Source organism: Macrobrachium rosenbergii, chromosome 25, assembly GCF_040412425.1.
Source record: "Macrobrachium rosenbergii isolate ZJJX-2024 chromosome 25, ASM4041242v1, whole genome shotgun sequence".
Classification (NCBI taxonomy): domain Eukaryota; kingdom Metazoa; phylum Arthropoda; class Malacostraca; order Decapoda; family Palaemonidae; genus Macrobrachium; species Macrobrachium rosenbergii.
The window spans coordinates 32,053,385-32,061,152 of record NC_089765.1 but is presented as its reverse complement, the minus strand read 5'-3'; the positions used below and the strand labels follow the sequence as shown (position 1 = coordinate 32,061,152).

The 7,768-nt window shown below is 34.3% G+C and overlaps 1 protein-coding gene across 5 annotated transcripts in view; it reads left to right on the top strand.

Annotated features, from left to right (window-relative positions):
* The first annotated feature begins 718 nt into the window (after positions 1-718).
* LOC136852537 (serine-rich adhesin for platelets-like) overlaps positions 719-7,768 on the top strand; it is a 140,863-nt gene continuing 133,813 nt past the window's right edge. For all 5 annotated transcript variants that reach the window (XM_067127264.1, XM_067127268.1, XM_067127263.1 and 2 more), the window contains exon 1: positions 719-852. The gene's annotated coding sequence lies outside the window, so the exon portion shown is untranslated. The remainder of the gene's footprint in view (positions 853-7,768) is intronic.

Genomic DNA, 7,768 nt, shown 5'->3' with positions numbered 1-7,768 from the left:
GAGAACAAGTGGATCAAAAGTGTTAAGAAACAATAATGTGAAGCTTGATTCTGATCATCAATACGTGTATATGGCATTCGCGGACCTAAAAAAGTTTATGATGAAATCGATTGAAGGCAATGTGGAGGGATTTGAAGATGAACAAGCTGGAAGACAAGTAGTTGATATCGATTGAAAAGTTTTCAAGAAGGGAGTACGGTGAGTGTTAGAATACATAAATATGTGTATATAATGTACAATGCGGATGAATGTATATTCATATGTATAAAACATTAAATCTGTTAGGACTGATTTTATATTATAATACAACATACAAACAAATAAGCTCTTAGTTGTCTGAATAAAACAAAGCGAGAGAAAAGAGAAAAAGCTGGAAAATTGATTAATTCAAGAGAAAAGACAAAACACAAACACAATCCAAGTTCATCACTGCCGGTCGCTTTTACATGAAAATTACAAAACCCAATCTTACTTCGCAACGAAACTCATTTTAAATTGCTCGACAGTACCAAAACTTTGTGATATTTTCTATTACAACAAACAAGTGACGCATCGCGTTTATCACTAGATAAATACAAAAATCTAAACCACTGACATGAACCGCATTGGTACAGGGTAACATTATCATCCGTGTTAAAGGCTACAGATCAAATCTCTGATTGTCAGGTCCGCATAAAATACCAAACCACGTAAACAATGCCCCTGAATATAACAGATCGTGCTAGAGAACAATGGTTAGCCTCCCACATCGGGCACTGATAAGTGGGTATTATTAGTGTCGGCTGTGAACTCGTGAAAAGTAGTTTCTCATGAAAAAGTGTCGTGTGCCCAGTGTACTGTACTGTGTAGCTGGTGAGCAAACTAGGGAGTGAACAGAAAACTGAAAAATTTCGTTATTTTTAAACTGGACTGGACCAAAATCAATGTCTTTTATTTGTTTAGTAAAGGACCCTACCAAATTCAACTCGGAGAAGTAAAAACTTTAAACATTGTGGTTAAGTTTCTCCTAATAATTAGCTCACACTAGGATAACCAAAATCAACATCTTTTGATTCTAAAACCTTACATATATTAAATCTATTTTCGGTAATCATTTCTCAGAAATCTAGATAAAAAAAATACGAATGATCAGTACAAACATTATTTCAGGAATAATTTACTTCATCTAAAAATCAAAATCATTAAAGTAATATAAAATACTCAGCAAGGAAAACAAAAAGTATTTCTCTTTCGATCTGCTGCCTGTGTACAATTTACATACATGCACTAATTTATATATATATGTATATATATATATATATATAAATATGTATATACTGTATATATACATATAATATATACAGTATATATATATATATATATACATTATATACACATACACACGTATAAGTATATACTGTATGTATATACGAGTATATACTGTATATTACGGGGTTATGAATTTTTTGCTTATCAAGCGGAAATTTTTTATATCTATAATAATAAAATCAGGGAGGGTAGGGGAGACATGACACATCCACCCTCCTCCTGCAAACCTGTTTGTCCGGGCCGGGTGGGGGCGGGGTAGGTAAGGGATCAGGTGGGTAGGGGAGACATGACGGGCAGTGCCGGGTTCCAGCATAGCGTAGCGCACGCCATCAAGTGTGTTTCGAAAAATTCAGCCATAAATATCCTCTAATATTCAATTCGTTTTACCTGAATGGCACAGAAGCACTTATAAATTATAATTCTCCTTGGGTGCGTTTTTTCTAGACAGAGATGAATTCGATATCAAAAGACATATATATATATATATATATATATATATATATATATATATATATATATGTGTGTGTGTGTGTGTGTGTGTGTGTGTGTGTGTGTGTGTGTGTGTGTTTAATAAAGGATGAACTATACCTTGGGAATAACATATCGGTACGCCAAAAGACAATTAAAATTGGTTTGTGCTGCACAGGACAATTATAGTGAATTCTGTACTAGATATTTGTGGCTTAATATTTGTGAACAAAACATTTACGCTTTATACGTGGATAAAATTTATATCTAAGTGTCACAAACATACCAACGAGCTATCACAGTGGAGATGGGTTGTTATCCATTCTAATTGCAGAAGCTGAATTCAAAAGGCATATGTCACAAGAGAGTGGTTATCAACTACGATCTATCTTGGTAGTCGGGTGGTCAAGTTCACTGTATACTTTCTAAGCCAGGCCACGGTTCGAATCCTTAACAGTGCAGCAGCAAGCAACCCCTTGGGTGTAAGCTATTCCTAAGTATATCTTATAGTACTTTCGATATTAAACGAAATTTGTGGCTTAATATTGATTAATATACTGTCTAGCGCAGAGGCACGCATCTAACAATATTTCGCGCAGGTGTAAATTATTTCCATGGAGTTGTGGATTCGATATTAAACGTTGTTTGTGCCTTAATACTTGTGAATATGAAAAAGTCACACAAGTATATGACATGAAACACACACGCACACGGACACACACACATACATATAAACATATATATACACATACATATAATATATATCATACACATTCACACTTTTTTTAATACGCTTTTCACTATAAAACCTAAGATTCGAACCCGCACCAACACCTAAGTGTGAGGACACCTTCAACCACATTACCACGAAGGAAGATATAAATCTGCTCTCATACATACGTACATCAGAGCGGGTTCCAACACTGGCACGGCGTCAGTGCTGCTTTATTTTAGTTTAAGGCTTTGAAGTGACTAATATATCCAGTACGTGTGAAAAATCGTGAAGTTGAAAGGTCACAGTGTATGTGACTTTGGATATATTTTGCACTGATACCACATGTTTTAGTACTTTTGTTTTCTCCACCAGACGAAGAAACCTGGGCTGGCTCTCTCTAACATGCATGTAATACTTGTATCATTACTCTCCCTAACGTACATGTAACAGATGTATAATTACTAGGGCAGCAGAGGTAAGATTTATGGAAGAACGACCAAAAATAGAAAATAGTGTAAATGGCAAGAAAGGGTTAATGTGCGAGAAATGTAAAGCAAACCAGTGTCAACTAAAGTACAGCATGAAAATACGAAATACAGACCAGTAGAAAGAAAAGAATATTTATCAACCATCAACACGAGGATACAACAGTGATTAGAGGCAATTGAGCGGTCCAGTAATAAACTGCCTCATTAGTCGATGCCGAACTGAAAATGATACAGTACATTCAAGAGAAATGTTTTCACAGCTCTATTATGGACCCAAAGACAGGCAAATTATTCATATTCACTCAGCCTTTTAATATGAATGAACTGCAAGACGCAGATATTGAAAGGATGAATTTTGGAAATAAATGAGTAATCCAAGGAATGAAAAAAAGTATACCTTAGTTTAACCAGACCACTGAGCTGATTAACAGCTCTCCTAGGGCTGGCCCGAAGGATTAGACTTATTTTACGTGGCTAAGAACCAATTGGTTACCTAGCAACGGGACCTACAGCTTATTGTGGAATCCGGACCACATTATAGCGAGAAATGAATTTCTATCACCAGAAATAAATTCCTCTAATTCTTCATTGGCCGGCCGGAAAATTGAACGCGGGCACAGCAGAGTGGTAGCTGAGTACGATAGCGACCCTCCCAATGAGGAACTGCAGTAAACGAGCTGGGTTAACTCATCACACCTAACAGCAATATTTATTCATTCAACAAATCGAAATTTTCACTGGTTCTATAAGAGCTACAGCTGAGAGAGCGGAAGAATATTTCAAAAACTAATTACCTCTAAACGGACACCTAACACATTACGACAATAAACCAATTGGCTATAATCTTCTATAATCTTCTATAACTACTTCTTGAACTCTGGAAATACGCTTCCTTTTCCTTCTTTTCTCTCCCACCTGTCTGCTGGGTAAATGGTTCTTTAACTTTTCAACTATAAAAAAGTCACTAAAAAACCCTATTTCTCTGCAGTTGATGATATCTAAAGTCTACCTCATAAGCACGGCTTTGCTTATTTTCCATACAACAGAGACGTTGGAAAGATTAAGAGCATTTTCTTTATCAATCTTGGGGAAGCGGGAAAACAAAAATTTCTCTCGTTTCTCCACCTACATCACAAACACAATTTAATCGTTAGATCATTAGATCATCCGATATTTGTATTAATCATAAATTAGATGCTGCAAAAGTATTTTGATTTGCTTGAATAAATACATTTCATAACGAGGAAAAAAATAAAAACATGAAAAGAAACACGTGCAAATAAAACTAGGTAAAATTTCCATACAGGTGGACTAATTAAAAGCTCAGGAAGTCTAAGAATGAAGGGTAATATGAAACCAAAACGAAATCTTATGATATCAAGTTAATAAACCAATAACTTCATTCTTAGAGCAAGCGAGAAAACTTGACGTGGAGAGCAGATGAAGTCTAAAAACATTGCGTGTATGTATGTATAATATAGAATGCCAGCAAATTAACGAAACCAAATAAAAAAGGATAAACTTGTAACGTTCATAAGAAAAAACAAAAGCTGGTATGTTCACCATAACCAAAGTTTCCGTAATGAAAAGATGACCTTTAATACCAAAACCAATTTCCTAAGTTTACTCCATAATGAAATGTTATAGGATGCCACAAATCTCTAATAATTAAAATTTGCACAGATATTATATATATATTATATACACATATGTATAAATAATAATTTCCCACTGAACGGGATGGCAATAAAAGGAAAGAGCCATCTGTTTTTCTCAGCCGATCTTTTAAGGGATGAGGATCTTAGTTTTATGTTCTATTTCTTCACGCCAACAGTTGGCGATATCATTTCAAGATAATTCGGTTTGTGAATAGTCGTCTGAGACTAAAACAAGGCTATGCAATCTTGAGCCTGAGCACAGTATCACTCACGCACGGTGCCCAGTGTCCCAGTGCTCAAGGAGACGGAAATGAAGCGATTCTAAAAATTCTATCACGCCTTTGCGGAGTCTGAACAATAAGATCAGCACAATGGCACATCACCAGCAATAACACTGAGATGCCACGAACCTAGGTAAACATGTCAAACCCACTGGCAGCAGTAACATAGATAGGAGTCATGGAGTACCTTCCCCTAACCTTCAACTATGCATGCCCAGGGGATAAACTTGGGTAAAAATCATTGGCCTTATTCAGCTAAGAACTGCCTGCTACAAGGAATTGGCTACCCTTTGTTTATTTGGAGAATAAATCATTCGTGGATTCAGCAAATTTAATGGAAGGGCCCCAGAAACGGAGCCCAGCATATTGACTTTTCTCTGCCGCTACTCCCTGTTATGGACAATGGCTAGTGGAAACAAAATATATGGCCCATGTTCATACATAGATATATCTTTTTACTATTTTTCATCCTCTTCCCTTAATGGGAGTGGCTCCAGAGGTAATACATTACAACCCCCACTCCTGCAGAATATCATTAAGTTTACACACACACACAAACACACACACATACACACACATACATATACATATACTGTATATATACACACATATATATATATATATATATATATATATATATATATATATATATATATATATATATATATATATATATATATATATATATATATATATACATATATATATAATCAGTAAAGACAAAATCCACGAAGGAAAGAGAATCAATGGAGTGCTGCAAGGCCTTCCGACATACAGTCCTTTACTTAGCAGACTGAAGAAATATAAAAATAAGTTTACAAAGACAGCTCATACAAATGACAATGGGGGATTATAAAGGAAAAAATATGTACCCGGAATCCAACACAATTGAAAAACTTGTAGAACTGCCAAAACAGGGTTAAATATTTAAGAGGTTTTTACAAAGGATTAGGCTCAACCGTTCAGATGCAGGAACAGGACAATTAAAAGATTACACAAGGATGTGACTGACCACCACAAAATGTTATAAAAGTACAACTCAATAATACTCTCTTTTTTTCGGTAAACAATAATTTTTGCAGGATGAACATTTTTACAAAAAATAAATTATATTAAACGTAAGAATACATAAAAACATATATATATATATATATATATATATATATATATATATATATATATATATATATATATATAAGGTAACTAATTTGTAGTTAAGTCAGTGATTTTACCTTTGCCCTGCTCGCTATAAAATTTTGGCTGATCTTAAAAGAGACATTACAATCCACATCACAAAAGCTGGTAAGTTTAACAGTATTGTAATTTTAAATATAGCTGACTACATATCACGTATGGAAGCCCTACTGGGTGATGATACGACTTACAAAAAGCTAACAAAAAATCCCCTTGATCAAGTAATAAAAAATTTCAATAGCACAGTGAAAAAAATCCTTGAAGATAAAAAAGATCTAATAGGTCAGTTGTCAGTAAAATTTCCCTCGTTACCTTAATTGTACGGATAAAAACGCACAAAGAAAATAAGCCTATGCGGCCTATTATCAGTACTGTTGGCTCAATATCATATAAACTTTCGAAATACATTACCAAGCTCTTGTCCCCGTTACTTGGAACTATCTCCGATTCTCACATATATAATTCTCTAGATTTAGTTGATAAATTAAACAAAATAACTTTCTGCCCACTGATAGATTTGTTAGTTTTGATGTTTGTTCTCTTTTTACTAAAGTCCCTATAGATTCTATTTTAGAGTATCGTAGTAATGAACTAATCCATCATGAATTACCTCTTCCTGTAAGTCATATTATTTCGCTCACTAGATTGTGCATTTGTGATTGTAAGTTTATATGCAATGGTAAATTTTACCAACAACTATTTGGTATGGCAATGGACAACCCTTTATCCCCACTTCTCTCAAACTTGTATGAGGAATTCTTTGAAAAACGACATTTACCTAATATCAATTATACTCCTTTAAAGTGGTATAGATATGTTGACTTTATTTTAGCTGTTTTGCCTCCTGGTATTGATGTAAATGATTTACTCTCTAATCTGAATAACCAGTTACAATCCATTAAGTTTACTTTAGAATTAGAAAAAGAAAACTGCCTCCCTTTCTTAGATGTTTTAATACATAGAGAACCATTTCAATGCAAATTCAGCATTTATAGGAAACCAACCAACAACTTGTGTCCATTTTCATTCAGGCCATCACCTTAATATAAAACCATCATTTTTTTCTTCTATGTTTTTATGAGCTTTGCGCATTGTCAGTCCCCAGTATTTGGATCAAGAAATCGAATACATAAGAAAAACAGGGACAGATTTATGTTATTCTTCACATAATTAGATATTTGTTATCATAAAGCCCACACAAAGTTTTATAGTGAAAGTAACATGAAGAAACCCCCAAGAACACTCTTAGCTTGCCTTATTTTAGTGGTTTTGAAAACATAAAATCATTGTTAAAATCTTTTAATGTCATGCTCGTTTTTTCTTATAACAACACACTAAAAGGAATGTTAATAAAAAATACCCCTAAAGAAAACGACAACATAATATATAAAACTCCATGTTTGGACTGTCCCTCTTTTCTTATTGGCCAATCTAGCAAGGATTTAGATGTACGTCCTAAGCAGCATAAGTATTCTGTGAGAACTGGGCAAACATCCAATGCTATATTCATTCATTTAAGAGAAAATTCTCACAGGATAAATTGGACTGAAAGTTCAGTGATTGCCAGATCGAAAGATTTCTCTTCACGAAATCTTTTAGAATCAGCTATTAGACAGCTTACTTCCAGTTGTAATTTTAATCTTTGCCCTGGCATGT